This window comes from Pseudophryne corroboree, chromosome 11 (genome assembly GCF_028390025.1).
Source record: "Pseudophryne corroboree isolate aPseCor3 chromosome 11, aPseCor3.hap2, whole genome shotgun sequence".
NCBI lineage: Eukaryota > Metazoa > Chordata > Amphibia > Anura > Myobatrachidae > Pseudophryne > Pseudophryne corroboree.
Genome location: NC_086454.1, coordinates 207599469 through 207623220, shown reverse-complemented (window position 1 = coordinate 207623220; position 23752 = coordinate 207599469). Strand labels below are relative to the sequence as shown.

Here is a 23752-nt window from a genome sequence, read left to right as displayed (position 1 = left end):
ACTCAGACGGGACTGAAACCCACAACCACTGGCTTAGGAGAACAGTGCCTTATCCATTATGCCAGTGGTGCTTACTGATGTCCTTATTTAAGACTGATAGGTTTTTAATAGTCAATTATTTATTTTTGAAAAAAAGTGAAGCTGTTTACTGTGTTCATTGCATTACCAAGTCCAGCATGAAATGTGCTGGTACTATGCAGAGCTGTCAGTATGGATTATCATGCTATATTGCAGAAAATCAATTTGATGCAACTGCTTTACCAACAGTATGTTTATCTTTTCCATTGCTGTTTTGTTGGATGACTGAAGGAAGATATGCAGTGCATTTGAACCAAAGCAGATGTGTGCTGACAACTTAAATGCAGAATCATGTTTGCGTTTTTTTTTTTTTTCTTTCTTCCATCCTTTGTAATATCATATTAAATATTAAGGTAGCAGTTTATAATCAATGACTAATGACATAAGAAAAGGAAAAAAACAGTATACAAAGCTGATCCAGGAGAAGCTTGAACTCATAACCTCAGCATTGCTCAACAGATACTGTCTTACAAGTACTGCGCACTGACCAATTGCACCAATGGAACACTTGGCAGCATTAATTGGTTATGCTAGATGTGGATTTTTTTCAATACAATCAGTACAGTCATAAGAATTGAAAAAGAAAATCATTTTTGGTGATGAATGATGAGCAACAAAGGAACATGCATGCCAAATTGCACTTGAATAAGCTGTCCACGGTGATATAAAAGGTTTAAAATAAACCAACAACAATGTCATCATTATAAATGCCATATTTAGCTTCTGTGGTCATTTTTTACAAGCTAAACACTGCAAGACTGTTTTACAGTTGAAGCAAGGATAAAATATCAACTCTAGTGATGAGACACTTGCTGTAATGACTTCCACCCCAGATGGGACTTGGACCCACAACCCCTGGTTTAGGAGGACAGTGACTTATCCATTATGCCAGTGGTGCTTACTGATGTTCTTATTTAAGACTGTTAGGTTTTTAATAGTCAATTATTTATTTTTGAGGAAAAAGTGAAGCTGTTTACTGTGTTCTTTGCGTTACCAAGTCCAGCAGGAAATGTGCTGGTACTATCCAGAGCTGTCAGTATGGATTATCATGCTATATTGCAGAAAATCAATTTGATGCAACTGCTTTACCAACAGTATGTTTATCTTTTCCATTGCTGTTTTGTTGGCTGACTGAAGGAAGATATGCAGTGCATTTGAACCAAAGCAGATGTGTGCTGACAACTTAAATGCACAATCATGTTTGTGTTTTTTTTTCTTTCTTCCATCCTTTGTAATATCATATTAAATATTAAGGTAGCAGTTTATAATCAATGACTAATGACATAAGAAAAGGAAAAAAACAGTATAAAAAGCTGATCCAGGAGAAGCTTGAACTCACAACCTCGACATTGCTCAACAGATATTGTCTTACAAGTACAGCGCACTGACCAATTGCACCAATGGAACACTTTGCAGCATTAATTGGTTATGCTAGATGTGGATTTTATTCAATACAATCAGTACAGTCATAAGAATTGAAAAAGAAAATCATTTTTGGTGATGAATGATGAGCAACAAAGGAATATGCATGCCAGATGGCACTTGAATAAGCTGTCCACGGTGATAGAAAAGGTTTAAAATAAACCAACAACAATGTCATCATTATAAATGCCATATTTAGCCTCTGTGGTCATTTTTTACAAGCTAAACACTGCAAGACTGTTTTACAGTTGAAGCAAGGATAAAATATCAACTCTAGTGATGAGACACTTGCTGTAATGACTTCCACCCCAGATGGGACTTGGACCCACAACCCCTGGCTTAGGAGGACAGTGACTTATCCATTATGCCAGTGGTGCTTACTGATGTTCTTATTGTAGACTGTTAGGTTTTTAATAGTCAATTATTTATTTTTGAGGAAAAAGTGAAGCTGTTTACTGTGTTCTTTGCGTTACCAAGTCCAGCAGGAAATGTGCTGGTACTATACAGAGCTGTCAGTATGGATTATCATGCTATATTGCAGAAAATCAATTTGATGCAACTGCTTTACCAACAGTATGTTAATATTTTCCATTGCTGTTTTGTTGGCTGACTGAAGGAAGATATGCAGTGCATTTGAACCAAAGCAGATGTGTACTGACAACTTAAATGCACAATCATGTTTGTGTTTTTTCTTTCTTTCTTCCATCCTTTGTAATATCATATTAAATATTAAGGTAGCAGTTTATAATCAATGATTATTGACATAAGAAAAAGAATAAAAACAGTAAACAAAGCTGCTCCAGTTGAGGTTTGAACTCACAATCTCAGCATTGCTCAACAAATACTGTCTAATAAGTACTGCGCGCTGACCAATTGCACCACTGGAGCACTTAGCAGTATCTGTTGGTTATGCTAGATGTGGATTTATTCAATACATTCAGTACAGTCATAAGAATTGAAAAAGAAAATAATTTTTGGTGATGAATGATGAGCAACAAACGAACGTGCATGCCAGATGGCACTTGAATAAGCTGTCCACGGTGATAGAAAAGGTTTAAAAAAAACAACAACAATGTTATCATAATAAATGTCATTTTGTAGCTTCTGTGGTCATTTTTTACAAGCTAAACACTGCAAGACTGTTTTACAGTTGAAGCAAGGATAAAATATCAACTCTAGTGATGATACACTTGCTGTAATGACTTCCAACTCAGACGGGACTGAAACCCACAACCACTGGCTTAGGAGAACAGTGCCTTATCCATTATGCCAGTGGTGCTTACTGATGTCCTTATTTAAGACTGATAGGTTTTTAATAGTCAATTATTTATTTTTGAAAAAAAGTGAAGCTGTTTACTGTGTTCATTGCATTACCAAGTCCAGCATGAAATGTGCTGGTACTATGCAGAGCTGTCAGTATGGATTATCATGCTATATTGCAGAAAATCAATTTGATGCAACTGCTTTACCAACAGTATGTTTATCTTTTCCATTGCTGTTTTGTTGGATGACTGAAGGAAGATATGCAGTGCATTTGAACCAAAGCAGATGTGTGCTGACAACTTAAATGCAGAATCATGTTTGCGTTTTTTTTTTTTTCTTTCTTCCATCCTTTGTAATATCATATTAAATATTAAGGTAGCAGTTTATAATCAATGACTAATGACATAAGAAAAGGAAAAAAACAGTATACAAAGCTGATCCAGGAGAAGCTTGAACTCATAACCTCAGCATTGCTCAACAGATACTGTCTTACAAGTAATGCGCACTGACCAATTGCACCAATGGAACACTTGGCAGCATTAATTGGTTATGCTAGATGTGGATTTTTTTCAATACAATCAGTACAGTCATAAGAATTGAAAAAGAAAATCATTTTTGGTGATGAATGATGAGCAACAAAGGAACATGCATGCCAAATTGCACTTGAATAAGCTGTCCACGGTGATAGAAAAGGTTTAAAATAAACCAACAACAATGTCATCATTATAAATGCCATATTTAGCTTCTGTGGTCATTTTTTACAAGCTAAACACTGCAAGACTGTTTTACAGTTGAAGCAAGGATAAAATATCAACTCTAGTGATGAGACACTTGCTGTAATGACTTCCACCCCAGATGGGACTTGGACCCACAACCCCTGGTTTAGGAGGACAGTGACTTATCCATTATGCCAGTGGTGCTTACTGATGTTCTTATTTAAGACTGTTAGGTTTTTAATAGTCAATTATTTATTTTTGAGGAAAAAGTGAAGCTGTTTACTGTGTTCTTTGCGTTACCAAGTCCAGCAGGAAATGTGCTGGTACTATCCAGAGCTGTCAGTATGGATTATCATGCTATATTGCAGAAAATCAATTTGATGCAACTGCTTTACCAACAGTATGTTAATCTTTTCCATTGCTGTTTTGTTGGCTGACTGAAGGAAGATATGCAGTGCATTTGAACCAAAGCAGATGTGTGCTGACAACTTAAATGCACAATCATGTTTGTGTTTTTTCTTTCTTTCTTTCATCCTTTGTAATATCATATTAAATATTAAGGTAGCAGTTTATAATCAATGATTATTGACATAAGAAAAAGAATAAAAACAGTAAACAAAGCAGCTCCAGGTGAGGTTTGAACTTACAACCTCAGCATTGCTCAACAGATACTGTCTTATAAGTACCACGCGCTGACCAATTGCGCCACTGGAGCACTTTGCAGCATCAGTTGGTTATGCTAGATGTGGATTTTATTCAATACAATCAGTACAGTCATAAGAATTGAAAAAGAAAATAATTTTTGGTGATGAATGATGAGCAACAAACGAACATGCATGCCAGATGGCACTTGAATAAGCTGTCCACGGTGATAGAAAAGGTTTAAAATAAACCAACAACAATGTCATCATAATAAATGTCATATTTAGCTTCTGTGGTCATTTTTTACAAGTTAAACACTGCAAGACTGTTTTACAGTTGAAGCAAGGATAAAATATCAACTCTAGTGATGAGACACTTGTTGTAATGACTTCCACCCCAGATGGGACTTGGACCAACAACCCCTGGCTTAGGAGGACAGTGACTTATCCATTATGCCAGTGGTGCTTACTGATGTTCTTATTTAAGACTGTTAGGTTTTTAATAGTCAATTATTTATTTTTGAGGAAAAAGTTAAGCTGTTTACTGTGTTCTTTGCGTTACCAAGTCCAGCAGGAAATGTGCTGGTACTATCCAGAGCTGTCAGTATGGATTATCATGCTATATTGCAGAAAATCAATTTGATGCAACTGCTTTACCAACAGTATGTTAATCTTTTCCATTGCTGTTTTGTTGGCTGACTGAAGGAAGATATGCAGTGCATTTGAACCACTGCAGATGTGTGCTGACAACTTAAATGCACAATCATGTTTGTGTTTTTTCTTTCTTTCTTCCATCCTTTGTAATATCATATTAAATATTAAGGTAGCAGTTTATAATCAATGATTATTGACATAAGAAAAATAATAAAAACAGTTAACAAAGCTGCTCCAGGTGAGGTTTGAACTTACAACCTCAGCATTGCTCAACAGATACTGTCTTATAAGTACCGCGCGCTGACCAATAGCGCCACTGGAGAACTTAGCAGTATCTGTTGGTTATGCTAGATGTGGATTTATTCAATACATTCAGTACAGTCATAAGAATTGAAAAATAAAATCATTTTTGGTGATGAATGATGAGCAACAAACGAACGTGCATGCCAGATGGCACTTGAATAAGCTGTCCACGGTGATAGAAAAGGTTTAAAAAAATACAACAACAATGTTATCATAATAAATGTCATTTTGTAGCTTCTAGGGTCATTTTTTACAAGCTAAACACTGCAAGACTGTTTTACAGTTGAAGCAAGGATAAAATATCAACTCTAGTGATGATACACTTGCTGTAATGACTTCCAACTCAGACGGGACTAAAACCCACAACCACTGGCTTAGTAGAACAGTGCCTTATCCATTATGCCAGTGGTGCTTACTGATGTCCTTATTTAAGACTGATAGGTTTTTAATAGTCAATTATTTATTTTTGAAAAAAAGTGAAGCTGTTTACTGTGTTCTTTGCATTACCAAGTTCAGCATGAAATGTGCTTGTACTATGCAGAGCTGTCAGTATGGATTATCATGCTATATTGCAGAAAATCAATTTGATGCAACTGCTTTACCAACAGTATGTTTATCTTTTCCATTGCTGTTTTGTTGGCTGACTGAAGGAAGATATGCAGTGCATTTGAACCAAAGCAGATGTGTGCTGACAACTTAAATGCACAATCATGTTTGTGTTTTTTTTTCTTTCTTCCATCCTTTGTAATATCATATTAAATATTAAGGTAGCAGTTTATAATCAATGACTAATGACATAAGAAAAGGAAAAAAACAGTATAAAAAGCTGATCCAGGAGAAGCTTGAACTCACAACCTCGACATTGCTCAACAGATATTGTCTTACAAGTACAGCGCACTGACCAATTGCACCAATGGAACACTTTGCAGCATTAATTGGTTATGCTAGATGTGGATTTTATTCAATACAATCAGTACAGTCATAAGAATTGAAAAAGAAAATCATTTTTGGTGATGAATGATGAGCAACAAAGGAATATGCATGCCAGATGGCACTTGAATAAGCTGTCCACGGTGATAGAAAAGGTTTAAAATAAACCAACAACAATGTCATCATTATAAATGCCATATTTAGCTTCTGTGGTCATTTTTTACAAGCTAAACACTGCAAGACTGTTTTACAGTTGAAGCAAGGATAAAATATCAACTCTAGTGATGAGACACTTGCTGTAATGACTTCCACCCCAGATGGGACTTGGACCCACAACCCCTGGCTTAGGAGGACAGTGACTTATCCATTATGCCAGTGGTGCTTACTGATGTTCTTATTTAAGACTGTTAGGTTTTTAATAGTCAATTATTTATTTTTGAGGAAAAAGTGAAGCTGTTTACTGTGTTCTTTGCGTTACCAAGTCCAGCAGGAAATGTGCTGGTACTATCCAGAGCTGTCAGTATGGATTATCATGCTATATTGCAGAAAATCAATTTGATGCAACTGCTTTACCAACAGTATGTTAATCTTTTCCATTGCTGTTTTGTTTGCTGACTGAAGGAAGATATGCAGTGCATTTGAACCAAAGCAGATGTGTGCTGACAACTTAAATGCACAATCATGTTTGTGTTTTTTCTTTCTTTCTTTCATCCTTTGTAATATCATATTAAATATTAAGGTAGCAGTTTATAATCAATGATTATTGACATAAGAAAAAGAATAAAAACAGTAAACAAAGCTGCTCCAGGTGAGGTTTGAACTTACAACCTCAGCATTGCTCAACAGATACTGTCTTATAAGTACCACACGCTGACCAATTGCGCCACTGGAGCACTTTGCAGCATCAGTTGGTTATGCTAGATGTGGATTTTATTCAATACAATCAGTACAGTCATAAGAATTGAAAAAGAAAATCATTTTTGGTGATGAATGATGAGCAACAAACGAACATGCATGCCAGATGGCACTTGAATAAGCTGTCCACGGTGATAGAAAAGGTTTAAAATAAACCAACAACAATGTCATCATAATAAATGTCATATTTAGCTTCTGTGGTCATTTTTTACAAGTTAAACACTGCAAGACTGTTTTACAGTTGAAGCAAGGATAAAATATCAACTCTAGTGATGATACACTTGCTGTAATGACTTCCAACTCAGACGGGACTAAAACCCACAACCACTGGCTTAGGAGAACAGTACCTTATCCATTATGCCAGTGGTGCTTACTGATGTCCTTATTTAAGACTGATAGGTTTTTAATAGTCAATTATTTATTTTTGAAAAAAAGTGAAGCTGTTTACTGTGTTCATTGCATTACCAAGTTCAGCATGAAATGTGCTGGTACTATGCAGAGCTGTCAGTATGGATTATCATGCTATATTGCAGAAAATCAATTTGATGCAACTGCTTTACCAACAGTATGTTTATCTTTTCCATTGTTGTTTTGTTGGCTGACTGAAGGAAGATATGCAGTGCATTTGAACCAAAGCAGATGTGTGCTGACAAATTAAATGCACAATCATGTTTGTGTTTTTTTTTTCTTTCTTCCATCCTTTGTAATATCATATTAAATATTAAGGTAGCAGTTTATAATCAATGTCTAATGACATAAGAAAAGGAAAAAAACAGTATAAAAAGCTGATCCAGGAGAAGCTTGAACTCACAACCTCAACATTGCTCAACAGATATTGTCTTACAAGTACAGCGCACTGACCAATTGCACCAATGGAACACTTTGCAGCATTAATTGGTTATGCTAGATGTGGATTTTATTCAATACAATCAGTACAGTCATAAGAATTGAAAAAGAAAATCATTTTTGGTGATGAATGATGAGCAACAAAGGAATATGCATGCCAGATGGCACTTGAATAAGCTGTCCACGGTGATAGAAAAGGTTTAAAATAAACCAACAACAATGTCATCATTATAAATGCCATATTTAGCCTCTGTGGTCATTTTTTACAAGCTAAACACTGCAAGACTGTTTTACAGTTGAAGCAAGGATAAAATATCAACTCTAGTGATGAGACACTTGCTGTAATGACTTCCACCCCAGATGGGACTTGGACCCACAACCACTGGCTTAGGAGGACAGTGACTTATCCATTATGCCAGTGGTGCTTACTGATTTTCTTATTTAAGACTGTTAGGTTTTTAATAGTCAATTATTTATTTTTGAGGAAAAAGTGAAGCTGTTTACTGTGTTCTTTGCGTTACCAAGTCCAGCAGGAAATGTGCTGGTACTATCCAGAGCTGTCAGTATGGATTATCATGCTATAATGCAGAAAATCAATTTGATGCAACTGCTTTACCAACAGTATGTTTATCTTTTCCATTGCTGTTTTGTTGGATGACTGAAGGAAGATATGCAGTGCATTTGAACCAAAGCAGATGTGTGCTGACAACTTAAATGCAGAATCATGTTTGCGTTTTTTTTTTTTTTCTTTCTTCCATCCTTTGTAATATCATATTAAATATTAAGGTAGCAGTTTATAATCAATGACTAATGACATAAGAAAAGGAAAAAAACAGTATACAAAGCTGATCCAGGAGAAGCTTGAACTCATAACCTCAGCATTGCTCAACAGATACTGTCTTACAAGTACTGCGCACTGACCAATTGCACCAATGGAACACTTGGCAGCATTAATTGGTTATGCTAGATGTGGATTTTTTTCAATACAATCAGTACAGTCATAAGAATTGAAAAAGAAAATCATTTTTGGTGATGAATGATGAGCAACAAAGGAACATGCATGCCAAATTGCACTTGAATAAGCTGTCCACGGTGATATAAAAGGTTTAAAATAAACCAACAACAATGTCATCATTATAAATGCCATATTTAGCTTCTGTGGTCATTTTTTACAAGCTAAACACTGCAAGACTGTTTTACAGTTGAAGCAAGGATAAAATATCAACTCTAGTGATGAGACACTTGCTGTAATGACTTCCACCCCAGATGGGACTTGGACCCACAACCCCTGGTTTAGGAGGACAGTGACTTATCCATTATGCCAGTGGTGCTTACTGATGTTCTTATTTAAGACTGTTAGGTTTTTAATAGTCAATTATTTATTTTTGAGGAAAAAGTGAAGCTGTTTACTGTGTTCTTTGCGTTACCAAGTCCAGCAGGAAATGTGCTGGTACTATCCAGAGCTGTCAGTATGGATTATCATGCTATATTGCAGAAAATCAATTTGATGCAACTGCTTTACCAACAGTATGTTTATCTTTTCCATTGCTGTTTTGTTGGCTGACTGAAGGAAGATATGCAGTGCATTTGAACCAAAGCAGATGTGTGCTGACAACTTAAATGCACAATCATGTTTGTGTTTTTTTTTCTTTCTTCCATCCTTTGTAATATCATATTAAATATTAAGGTAGCAGTTTATAATCAATGACTAATGACATAAGAAAAGGAAAAAAACAGTATAAAAAGCTGATCCAGGAGAAGCTTGAACTCACAACCTCGACATTGCTCAACAGATATTGTCTTACAAGTACAGCGCACTGACCAATTGCACCAATGGAACACTTTGCAGCATTAATTGGTTATGCTAGATGTGGATTTTATTCAATACAATCAGTACAGTCATAAGAATTGAAAAAGAAAATCATTTTTGGTGATGAATGATGAGCAACAAAGGAATATGCATGCCAGATGGCACTTGAATAAGCTGTCCACGGTGATAGAAAAGGTTTAAAATAAACCAACAACAATGTCATCATTATAAATGCCATATTTAGCCTCTGTGGTCATTTTTTACAAGCTAAACACTGCAAGACTGTTTTACAGTTGAAGCAAGGATAAAATATCAACTCTAGTGATGAGACACTTGCTGTAATGACTTCCACCCCAGATGGGACTTGGACCCACAACCCCTGGCTTAGGAGGACAGTGACTTATCCATTATGCCAGTGGTGCTTACTGATGTTCTTATTGTAGACTGTTAGGTTTTTAATAGTCAATTATTTATTTTTGAGGAAAAAGTGAAGCTGTTTACTGTGTTCTTTGCGTTACCAAGTCCAGCAGGAAATGTGCTGGTACTATACAGAGCTGTCAGTATGGATTATCATGCTATATTGCAGAAAATCAATTTGATGCAACTGCTTTACCAACAGTATGTTAATATTTTCCATTGCTGTTTTGTTGGCTGACTGAAGGAAGATATGCAGTGCATTTGAACCAAAGCAGATGTGTACTGACAACTTAAATGCACAATCATGTTTGTGTTTTTTCTTTCTTTCTTCCATCCTTTGTAATATCATATTAAATATTAAGGTAGCAGTTTATAATCAATGATTATTGACATAAGAAAAAGAATAAAAACAGTAAACAAAGCTGCTCCAGTTGAGGTTTGAACTCACAATCTCAGCATTGCTCAACAAATACTGTCTAATAAGTACTGCGCGCTGACCAATTGCACCACTGGAGCACTTAGCAGTATCTGTTGGTTATGCTAGATGTGGATTTATTCAATACATTCAGTACAGTCATAAGAATTGAAAAAGAAAATAATTTTTGGTGATGAATGATGAGCAACAAACGAACGTGCATGCCAGATGGCACTTGAATAAGCTGTCCACGGTGATAGAAAAGGTTTAAAAAAAACAACAACAATGTTATCATAATAAATGTCATTTTGTAGCTTCTGTGGTCATTTTTTACAAGCTAAACACTGCAAGACTGTTTTACAGTTGAAGCAAGGATAAAATATCAACTCTAGTGATGATACACTTGCTGTAATGACTTCCAACTCAGACGGGACTGAAACCCACAACCACTGGCTTAGGAGAACAGTGCCTTATCCATTATGCCAGTGGTGCTTACTGATGTCCTTATTTAAGACTGATAGGTTTTTAATAGTCAATTATTTATTTTTGAAAAAAAGTGAAGCTGTTTACTGTGTTCATTGCATTACCAAGTCCAGCATGAAATGTGCTGGTACTATGCAGAGCTGTCAGTATGGATTATCATGCTATATTGCAGAAAATCAATTTGATGCAACTGCTTTACCAACAGTATGTTTATCTTTTCCATTGCTGTTTTGTTGGATGACTGAAGGAAGATATGCAGTGCATTTGAACCAAAGCAGATGTGTGCTGACAACTTAAATGCAGAATCATGTTTGCGTTTTTTTTTTTTTCTTTCTTCCATCCTTTGTAATATCATATTAAATATTAAGGTAGCAGTTTATAATCAATGACTAATGACATAAGAAAAGGAAAAAAACAGTATACAAAGCTGATCCAGGAGAAGCTTGAACTCATAACCTCAGCATTGCTCAACAGATACTGTCTTACAAGTAATGCGCACTGACCAATTGCACCAATGGAACACTTGGCAGCATTAATTGGTTATGCTAGATGTGGATTTTTTTCAATACAATCAGTACAGTCATAAGAATTGAAAAAGAAAATCATTTTTGGTGATGAATGATGAGCAACAAAGGAACATGCATGCCAAATTGCACTTGAATAAGCTGTCCACGGTGATAGAAAAGGTTTAAAATAAACCAACAACAATGTCATCATTATAAATGCCATATTTAGCTTCTGTGGTCATTTTTTACAAGCTAAACACTGCAAGACTGTTTTACAGTTGAAGCAAGGATAAAATATCAACTCTAGTGATGAGACACTTGCTGTAATGACTTCCACCCCAGATGGGACTTGGACCCACAACCCCTGGTTTAGGAGGACAGTGACTTATCCATTATGCCAGTGGTGCTTACTGATGTTCTTATTTAAGACTGTTAGGTTTTTAATAGTCAATTATTTATTTTTGAGGAAAAAGTGAAGCTGTTTACTGTGTTCTTTGCGTTACCAAGTCCAGCAGGAAATGTGCTGGTACTATCCAGAGCTGTCAGTATGGATTATCATGCTATATTGCAGAAAATCAATTTGATGCAACTGCTTTACCAACAGTATGTTAATCTTTTCCATTGCTGTTTTGTTGGCTGACTGAAGGAAGATATGCAGTGCATTTGAACCAAAGCAGATGTGTGCTGACAACTTAAATGCACAATCATGTTTGTGTTTTTTCTTTCTTTCTTTCATCCTTTGTAATATCATATTAAATATTAAGGTAGCAGTTTATAATCAATGATTATTGACATAAGAAAAAGAATAAAAACAGTAAACAAAGCTGCTCCAGGTGAGGTTTGAACTTACAACCTCAGCATTGCTCAACAGATACTGTCTTATAAGTACCACGCGCTGACCAATTGCGCCACTGGAGCACTTTGCAGCATCAGTTGGTTATGCTAGATGTGGATTTTATTCAATACAATCAGTACAGTCATAAGAATTGAAAAAGAAAATAATTTTTGGTGATGAATGATGAGCAACAAACGAACATGCATGCCAGATGGCACTTGAATAAGCTGTCCACGGTGATAGAAAAGGTTTAAAATAAACCAACAACAATGTCATCATAATAAATGTCATATTTAGCTTCTGTGGTCATTTTTTACAAGTTAAACACTGCAAGACTGTTTTACAGTTGAAGCAAGGATAAAATATCAACTCTAGTGATGAGACACTTGTTGTAATGACTTCCACCCCAGATGGGACTTGGACCAACAACCCCTGGCTTAGGAGGACAGTGACTTATCCATTATGCCAGTGGTGCTTACTGATGTTCTTATTTAAGACTGTTAGGTTTTTAATAGTCAATTATTTATTTTTGAGGAAAAAGTTAAGCTGTTTACTGTGTTCTTTGCGTTACCAAGTCCAGCAGGAAATGTGCTGGTACTATCCAGAGCTGTCAGTATGGATTATCATGCTATATTGCAGAAAATCAATTTGATGCAACTGCTTTACCAACAGTATGTTAATCTTTTCCATTGCTGTTTTGTTGGCTGACTGAAGGAAGATATGCAGTGCATTTGAACCACTGCAGATGTGTGCTGACAACTTAAATGCACAATCATGTTTGTGTTTTTTCTTTCTTCCATCCTTTGTAATATCATATTAAATATTAAGGTAGCAGTTTATAATCAATGATTATTGACATAAGAAAAATAATAAAAACAGTTAACAAAGCTGCTCCAGGTGAGGTTTGAACTTACAACCTCAGCATTGCTCAACAGATACTGTCTTATAAGTACCGCGCGCTGACCAATAGCGCCACTGGAGAACTTAGCAGTATCTGTTGGTTATGCTAGATGTGGATTTATTCAATACATTCAGTACAGTCATAAGAATTGAAAAATAAAATCATTTTTGGTGATGAATGATGAGCAACAAACGAACGTGCATGCCAGATGGCACTTGAATAAGCTGTCCACGGTGATAGAAAAGGTTTAAAAAAATACAACAACAATGTTATCATAATAAATGTCATTTTGTAGCTTCTAGGGTCATTTTTTACAAGCTAAACACTGCAAGACTGTTTTACAGTTGAAGCAAGGATAAAATATCAACTCTAGTGATGATACACTTGCTGTAATGACTTCCAACTCAGACGGGACTAAAACCCACAACCACTGGCTTAGTAGAACAGTGCCTTATCCATTATGCCAGTGGTGCTTACTGATGTCCTTATTTAAGACTGATAGGTTTTTAATAGTCAATTATTTATTTTTGAAAAAAAGTGAAGCTGTTTACTGTGTTCTTTGCATTACCAAGTTCAGCATGAAATGTGCTTGTACTATGCAGAGCTGTCAGTATGGATTATCATGCTATATTGCAGAAAATCAATTTGATGCAACTGCTTTACCAACAGTATGTTTATCTTTTCCATTGCTGTTTTGTTGGCTGACTGAAGGAAGATATGCAGTGCATTTGAACCAAAGCAGATGTGTGCTGACAACTTAAATGCACAATCATGTTTGTGTTTTTTTTTCTTTCTTCCATCCTTTGTAATATCATATTAAATATTAAGGTAGCAGTTTATAATCAATGACTAATGACATAAGAAAAGGAAAAAAACAGTATAAAAAGCTGATCCAGGAGAAGCTTGAACTCACAACCTCGACATTGCTCAACAGATATTGTCTTACAAGTACAGCGCACTGACCAATTGCACCAATGGAACACTTTGCAGCATTAATTGGTTATGCTAGATGTGGATTTTATTCAATACAATCAGTACAGTCATAAGAATTGAAAAAGAAAATCATTTTTGGTGATGAATGATGAGCAACAAAGGAATATGCATGCCAGATGGCACTTGAATAAGCTGTCCACGGTGATAGAAAAGGTTTAAAATAAACCAACAACAATGTCATCATTATAAATGCCATATTTAGCTTCTGTGGTCATTTTTTACAAGCTAAACACTGCAAGACTGTTTTACAGTTGAAGCAAGGATAAAATATCAACTCTAGTGATGAGACACTTGCTGTAATGACTTCCACCCCAGATGGGACTTGGACCCACAACCCCTGGCTTAGGAGGACAGTGACTTATCCATTATGCCAGTGGTGCTTACTGATGTTCTTATTTAAGACTGTTAGGTTTTTAATAGTCAATTATTTATTTTTGAGGAAAAAGTGAAGCTGTTTACTGTGTTCTTTGCGTTACCAAGTCCAGCAGGAAATGTGCTGGTACTATCCAGAGCTGTCAGTATGGATTATCATGCTATATTGCAGAAAATCAATTTGATGCAACTGCTTTACCAACAGTATGTTAATCTTTTCCATTGCTGTTTTGTTTGCTGACTGAAGGAAGATATGCAGTGCATTTGAACCAAAGCAGATGTGTGCTGACAACTTAAATGCACAATCATGTTTGTGTTTTTTCTTTCTTTCTTTCATCCTTTGTAATATCATATTAAATATTAAGGTAGCAGTTTATAATCAATGATTATTGACATAAGAAAAAGAATAAAAACAGTAAACAAAGCTGCTCCAGGTGAGGTTTGAACTTACAACCTCAGCATTGCTCAACAGATACTGTCTTATAAGTACCACACGCTGACCAATTGCGCCACTGGAGCACTTTGCAGCATCAGTTGGTTATGCTAGATGTGGATTTTATTCAATACAATCAGTACAGTCATAAGAATTGAAAAAGAAAATCATTTTTGGTGATGAATGATGAGCAACAAACGAACATGCATGCCAGATGGCACTTGAATAAGCTGTCCACGGTGATAGAAAAGGTTTAAAATAAACCAACAACAATGTCATCATAATAAATGTCATATTTAGCTTCTGTGGTCATTTTTTACAAGTTAAACACTGCAAGACTGTTTTACAGTTGAAGCAAGGATAAAATATCAACTCTAGTGATGATACACTTGCTGTAATGACTTCCAACTCAGACGGGACTAAAACCCACAACCACTGGCTTAGGAGAACAGTACCTTATCCATTATGCCAGTGGTGCTTACTGATGTCCTTATTTAAGACTGATAGGTTTTTAATAGTCAATTATTTATTTTTGAAAAAAAGTGAAGCTGTTTACTGTGTTCATTGCATTACCAAGTTCAGCATGAAATGTGCTGGTACTATGCAGAGCTGTCAGTATGGATTATCATGCTATATTGCAGAAAATCAATTTGATGCAACTGCTTTACCAACAGTATGTTTATCTTTTCCATTGTTGTTTTGTTGGCTGACTGAAGGAAGATATGCAGTGCATTTGAACCAAAGCAGATGTGTGCTGACAAATTAAATGCACAATCATGTTTGTGTTTTTTTTTTCTTTCTTCCATCCTTTGTAATATCATATTAAATATTAAGGTAGCAGTTTATAATCAATGTCTAATGACATAAGAAAAGGAAAAAAACAGTATAAAAAGCTGATCCAGGAGAAGCTTGAACTCACAACCTCAACATTGCTCAACAGATATTGTCTTACAAGTACAGCGCACTGACCAATTGCACCAATGGAACACTTTGCAGCATTAATTGGTTATGCTAGATGTGGATTTTATTCAATACAATCAGTACAGTCATAAGAATTGAAAAAGAAAATCATTTTTGGTGATGAATGATGAGCAACAAAGGAATATGCATGCCAGATGGCACTTGAATAAGCTGTCCACGGTGATAGAAAAGGTTTAAAATAAACCAACAACAATGTCATCATTATAAATGCCATATTTAGCCTCTGTGGTCATTTTTTACAAGCTAAACACTGCAAGACTGTTTTACAGTTGAAGCAAGGATAAAATATCAACTCTAGTGATGAGACACTTGCTGTAATGACTTCCACCCCAGATGGGACTTGGACCCACAACCACTGGCTTAGGAGGACAGTGACTTATCCATTATGCCAGTGGTGCTTACTGATTTTCTTATTTAAGACTGTTAGGTTTTTAATAGTCAATTATTTATTTTTGAGGAAAAAGTGAAGCTGTTTACTGTGTTCTTTGCGTTACCAAGTCCAGCAGGAAATGTGCTGGTACTATCCAGAGCTGTCAGTATGGATTATCATGCTATAATGCAGAAAATCAATTTGATGCAACTGCTTTACCAACAGTATGTTAATCTTTTCCATTGCTGTTTTGTTGGCTGACTGAAGGAAGATATGCAGTGCATTTGAACCAAAGCAGATGTGTGCTGACAACTTAAATGCACAATCATGTTTGTGTTTTTTTTTCTTTCTTTCTTCCATCCTTTGTAATATCATATTAAATATTAAGGTAGCAGTTTATAATCAATGACTAATGACATAAGTAAAGGAAAAAAAACAGTAAACAAAGCTGCTCCAGGTGAGGTTTGAACTCACAACCTCGGCATTGCACAACAGATACTGTCTTATAAGTACTGCGCACTGACCAATTGCGCCACTGGAGCACTTAGCAGTATCGGTTGGTTATGCTAGATGTGGATTTTATTCAATACAATCAGTACAGTCATAAGTATTGAAAAAGAAAATAATTTTTGGTGATGAATGATGAGCAACAAAGGAACATGCATGCCAGATGGCACTTGAATAAGCTGTCCACGGTGATAGAAAAGGTTTAAAATAAGCCAACAACAATGTTATCATAATAAATGTCATATTTAGCTTCTTTGGTCATTTTTTACAAGCTTAACACTGCAAGACTGTTGTACAGTTGAAGCAAGGATAAAATATCAACTCTAGTGATGAGACACTTGTTGTAATGACTTCCACCCCAGATGGGACTTGGACCCACAACCCCTGGCTTAGGAGGACAGTGACTTATCCATTATGCCAGTGGTGCTTACTGATGTCCTTATTTAAGACAGATAGGTTTTTAATAGTCAATTATTTATTTTTGAGGAAAAAGTGAAGCTGTTTACTGTGTTCTTTGCATTACCATGTCCAGCAGGAAATGTGCTGGTACTATCCAGAGCTGTCAGTATGGATTATCATGCTATATTGCAGAAAATCAATTTGATGCAACTGCTTTACCAACAGTATGTTAATCTTTTCCATTGCTGTTTTGTTGGCTGACTGAAGGAAGATATGCAGTGCATTTGAACCAAAGCAGATGTGTGCTGACAACTTAAATGCACAATCATGTTTGTGTTTTTTCTTTCTTTCTTCCATCCTTTGTAATATCATATTAAATATTAAGGTAGCAGTTTACAATCAATGATTATTGACATAAGAAAAAGAATAAAAACAGTAAACAAAGCTGCTCCAGGTGAGTCAAAGGTGCTCCAGGTGAGGTTTGAACTTACAACCTCTGCATTGCTCAACAGATACTGTCTTATAAGTACTGTGCGCTGACCAATTGCGCCACTGGAGCACTTAACAGCGTCTGTTGGTTATGCTAGATGTGGATTTTATTCAATACAACCAGTACAGTCATAAAAATTAAAAAAAGAAAATAATTTTTGGTGATGAATGATGAGCAACAAACGAACGTGCATGCTAGATGGCACTTGAATAAGCTGTCCTCGGTGATAGAAAAGGTTTAAAAAAAACAACAACAATGTTATCATAATAAATGTCATTTTTTAGCTTCTGTGGTCATTTTTTGCCAGCTAAACACTGCAAGACTGTTGTACAGTTGAAGCAAGGATAAAATATCAACTCTAGTGATGAGACACTTGCTGTAATGACTTCCAACTCAGACCGGACTAAAACCCACAACCACTGGCTTAGGAGAACAGTGCCTTATCCATTATGCCAGTGGTGCTTACTGATGTCCTTATTTAAGACTGATAGGTTTTTAATAGTCAATTATTTATTTTTGAAAAAAAGTGAAGCTGTTTACTGTGTTCTTTGCATTACCAAGTCCAGCATGAAATGTGCTGGTACTATGCAGAGCTGTCAGTATGGATTATCATGCTATATTGCAGAAAATCAATTTGATGCAACTGCTTTACCAACAGTATGTTTATCTTTTCCATTGCTGTTTTGTTGGCTGACTGAAGGAAGATATGCAGTGCATTTGAACCAAAGCAGATGTGTGCTTACAACTTAAATGCACAATCATATTTGTGTTTTTTTTTCTTTCTTCCATCATTTGTAATATCATATTAAATATTAAGGTAGCAGTTTATAATCAATGACTAATGACATAAGTAAAGGAAAAAAATAGAATACAAAGCTGATCCAGGAGAAGCTTGAACTCACAACCTCGGCATTGCTCAACAGATACTGTCTTACAAGTACCGCGCACTGACCAATTGCACCAATGGAACACTTTGCAGCATTAATTGGTTATGCTAGATGTGGATTTTATTCAATACAATCAGTACAGTCATAAGAATTGAAAAAGAAAATCATTTTTGGTGATGAATGATGAGCAACAAAGGAACATGCATGCCAGATGGCACTTGAATAAGCAGTCCACGGTGATAGAAAAGGTTTAAAATAAACCAACAACAATGTCATCATAATAAATGTCATATTTAACTTCTGTGGTCATTTTTTACAAGCTAAACACTGCAAGACTGTTTTACAGTTGAAGCAAGGATAAAATATCAACTCTAGTGATAAGACACTTGCTGTAATGACTTCCACCCCAGATGGGACTTGAACCCACAACCCCTGGCTTAGGAGGACAGTGACTTAACCATTATGCCAGTGGTGCTTACTGATGCTCTTATTTAAGACTGTTAGGTTTTTAATAGTCAATTATTTATTTTTGAGGAAAAAGTGAAGCTGTTTACTGTGTTCTTTGCGTTACCAAGTCCAGCAGGAAATGTGCTGGTACTATCCAGAGCTGTCAGTATGGATTATCATGCTATATTGCAGAAAATCAATTTGATGCAACTGCTTTACCAACAGTATGTTAATCTTTTCCATTGCTGTTTTGTTGGCTGACTGAAGGAAGATATGCAGTGCATTTGAACCAAAGCAGATGTGTGCTGACAACTTAAATGCACAATCATGTTTGTGTTTTTTCTTTCTTTCTTCCATCCTTTGTAATATCATATTAAATATTAAGGTAGCAGTTTATAATCAATGATTATTGACATAAGAAAAAGAATAAAAACAGTAGACAGAGCTGCTCCAGGTGAGGCAAAGGTGCTCCACGTGAGGTTTGAACTGACAACCTCACCATTGCTCAACAGATACTGTCTTATAAATACCGCACGCTGACCAATTGCGCCACTGGAGCACTTAGCCGAATCTGTTGGTTATGCTAGATGTGGATTTTATTCAATACAATCAGTACAGTCATAAGAATTGAAAAAGAAAATAATTTTTGGTGATGAATGATGAGCAACAAAGGAACATGCATGCCAGATGGCACTTGAATAAGCTGTCCACGGTGATAGAAAAGGTTTAAATTAAACCAACAGCAATGTTATCATAATAAATGTCATTTTTAGCTTCTGTGGTCATTTTTTACAAGCTAAACACTGCAAGACTGTTTTACAGTTGAAGCAAGGATAAAATATCAACTCTAGTGATGAGGCACTTGCTGTAATGACTTCCACCCCAGATCGGACTTGGACCCACATCCCCTGGCTTAGGAGGACAGCGACTTATCCATTATGCCAGTGGTGCTTACTGATGTTCTTATTTAAGACTGTTAGGTTTTTAATAGTCAATTATTTATTTTTGAGGAAAAAGTGAAGCTGTTTACTGTGTTCTTTGCATTACCATGTCCAGCAGGAAATGTGCTGGTACTATCCAGAGCTGTCAGTATGGATTATCATGCTATATTGCAGAAAATCAATTTGATGCAACTGTTTTACCAACAGTATGTTAATCTTTTCCATTGCTGTTTTGTTGGCTGACTGAAGGAAGATATGCAGTGCATTTGAACCAAAGCAGATGTGTGCTGACAACTTGAATGCACAATCATGTTTATGTTTTTTCTTTCTTTCTTCCATCCTTTGTAATATCATATTAAATATTAAGGTAGCAGTTTACAATCAATGATTATTGACATAAGAAAAAGAATAAAAACCAGTAAACAAAGCTGCTCCAGGTGAGTCAAAGGTGCTCCAGGTGAGGTTTGAACTTACAACCTCGGCATTGTTCAACAGATACTGTCTTATAAGTACTGTGCGCTGACCAATTGCGCCACTGGAGCACTTAGCAGCATCTGTTGGTTATGCTAGATGTGGGTTTTATGCAATACAACCAGTACAGTCATAAAAATTGAAAAAGAAAATAATTTTTGGTAATGAATGATGAGCAACAAACATACGTGCATGCCAGATGGCACTTGAATAAGCTGTCCACGGTGATAGAAAAGGTTTAAAAAAAAGAACAACAATGTTATCATAATTAATGTCATTTTGTAGCTTCTGTGGTTATTTTTTGCAAGCTAAACACTGCAAGACTGTTGTACAGTTGAAGCAAGGATAAAATATCAACTCTAGTGATGATACACTTGCTGTAATGACTTCTAACTCAGACGGGACTAAAACCCACAACCACTGGCTTAGGAGAACAGTGCCTTATCCATTATGCCAGTGGTGCTTACTGATGTCCTTATTTAAGACTGATAGGTTTTTAATAGTCAATTATTTATTTTTGAAAAAAAGTGAAGCTGTTTACTGTGTTCTTTGCATTACCAAGTCCAGCATGAAATGTGCTGGTACTATGCAGAGCTGTCAGTATGGATTATCATGCTATATTGCAGAAAATCAATTTGATGCAACTGCTTTACCAACAGTATGTTTATCTTTTCCATTGCTGTTTTGTTGGCTGACTGAAGGAAGATATGCAGTGCATTTGAACCAAAGCAGATGTGTGCTGACAACTTAAATGCACAATCATGTTTGTGTTTTTTTTTTCTTCCATCATTTGTAATATCATATTAAATATTAAGGTACCAGTTTATAATCAATGATTATTGACATAAGAAAAAGAATAAAAACAGTAATGCTCCAGGTGAGGCAAAGGTGCTCCAGGTGAGGTTTGAACTGACAACCTCACCGTTGCTAAACAGATACTGTCTTATAAGTACCGCACGCTGACCAATTGCGCCACTGGAGCACTTAGCAGCATCTGTTGGTTATGCTAGATGTGGATTTTATTTAATACAATCAGTACAGTCATAAGAATTGAAAAAGAAAATAATTTTTGGTGATGAATGATGAGCAACAAAGGAACATGCATGCCAGATGGCACTTGAATAAGCTGTCCACGGTGATAGAAAAGGTTTAAATTAAACCAACAGCAATGTTATCATAATAAATGTAATTTTTAGCTTCTGTGGTCATTTTTTACAAGCTAAACACTGCAAGACTGTTTTACAGTTGAAGCAAGGATAAAATATCAACTCTAGTGATGAGACACTTGCTGTAATGACTTCCACCCCAGATGAGACTTGGACCCACAACCCCTGGCTTAGGAGGACAGTGACTTATCCATTATGCCAGTGGTGCTTACTGATGTTCTTATTTAAGACTGTTAGGTTTTTAATAGTCAATTATTTATTTTTGAGGAAAAAGTGAAGCTGTTTACTGTGTTCTTTGCGTTACCGAGTACAGCAGGAAATGTGCTGGTACTATCCAGAGCTGTCAGTATGGATTATCATGCTATATTGCAGAAAATCAATTTGATGCAACTGCTTTACCAACAGTATGTTAATCTTTTCCATTGCTGTTTTGTTGGCTGACTGAAAGAAGATATGCAGTGCATTTGAACCAAAGCAGATGTGTGCTGACAACTTAAATGTACAATCATGTTTGTGTTTTTTCTTTCTTTCTTTCTTCCATCATTTGTAATATCATATTAAATATTAAGGTAGCAGTTTATAATCAATGATTATTGACATAAGAAAAATAATAAAATCAGTTAACGTAGCTGCTGCAGGTGAGGTTTGAACTTACAACCTCGGCATTGCTCAACAGATACTGTCTTTTAAGTGCCGCGCGCTGACCAATTGCGCCACTGGAGCACTTAGCAGCATCCGTTGGTTATGCTAGATGTGGGTTTTATGCAATACAATCAGTACAGTCATAAGAATTGAAAAAGAAAATAATTTTTGGTGATGAATGATGAGCAACAAACGAAAGTGCATGCCAGATGGCACTTGAATAAGCTGTCCACGGTGATAGAAAAGGTTTAAAAAAAAGAACAACAATGTTATCATAATTAATGTCATTTTGTAGCTTCTGTGGTTATTTTTTGCAAGCTAAACACTGCAAGACTGTTGTACAGTTGAAGCAAGGATAAAATATCAACTCTAGTGATGATACACTTGCTGTAATGACTTCCAACTCAGACGGGACTAAAACCCACAACCACTGGCTTAGGAGAACAGTGCCTTATCCATTATGCCAGTGGTGCTTACTGGTGTCCTTATTTAAGACTGATAGGTTTTTAATAGTCAATTATTTATTTTTGAAAAAAAGTGAAGCTGTTTACTGTGTTCTTTGCATTACCAAGTCCAGCATGAAATGTGCTGGTACTATGCAGAGCTGTTATTATGGATTATCATGCTATATTGCAGAAAATCTATTTGATGCAACTGCTTTACCAACAGTATGTTTATCTTTTCCATTGCTGTTTTGTTGGCTGACTGAAGGAAGATATGCAGTGCATTTGAACCAAAGCAGATGTGTGCTAACTACTTAAATGCACAATCATATTTGTGTTTTTTTTTTTCTTCCATCATTTGTAATATCATATTAAATATTAAGGTAGCAGTTTATAATCAATGACTAATGACATAAGTAAAGGAAAAAAACAGTATACAAAACTGATCCAGGAGAAGCTTGAACTCACAACCTCGGCATTGCTCAACAGATACTGTCTTACAAGTACCGCGCACTGACCAATTGCACCAATGGAACACTTTGCAGCATTAATTGGTTATGCTAGATGTGGATTTTATTCAATACAATCAGTACAGCCATAAGAATTGAAAAAGAAAATAATTTTTGGTGATGAATGATGAGCAACAAAGGAACATGCATGCCAGATGGCACTTGAATAAGCTGTCCACGGTGATAGAAAAGGTTTAAAATAAACCAACAAAAATGTCATCATAATAAATGTCATATTTAGCTTCTGTGGTCATTTTTTACAAGCCAAACACTGCAAGACTGTTTTACAGTTGAAGCAAGGATAAAATATCAACTCTAGTGATGAGACACTTGCTGTAATGACTTCCAACTCAGATGGGACTTAAACCCACAACCACTGGCTTAGGAGAACAGTTCCTTATCCATTATGCCAGTGGTGCTTACTGATGTCCTTATTTAAGACTGATCGGTTTTTAATAGTCAATTATTTATTTTTGAAAAAAAGTGAAGCTGTTTACTGTGTTCTTTGCATTACCAAGTACAGTAAGAAATGTGCTGGTACTAACCAGAGCTGTCAGTATGGATTA

The 23752-nt window shown here is 35.9% G+C and overlaps 1 non-coding gene across 1 annotated transcript; it reads right to left on the bottom strand.

Moving 5' to 3' along the window:
* Positions 1 to 22222: 22222 nt before the first annotated feature.
* On the bottom strand, positions 22223 to 22315 carry TRNAL-UAA (transfer RNA leucine (anticodon UAA)). Its single transcript is given in 2 exon segments — positions 22223 to 22258; positions 22278 to 22315. It is a non-coding gene; the product is annotated as a tRNA-Leu (tRNA).
* Positions 22316 to 23752: the final 1437 nt, after the last annotated feature.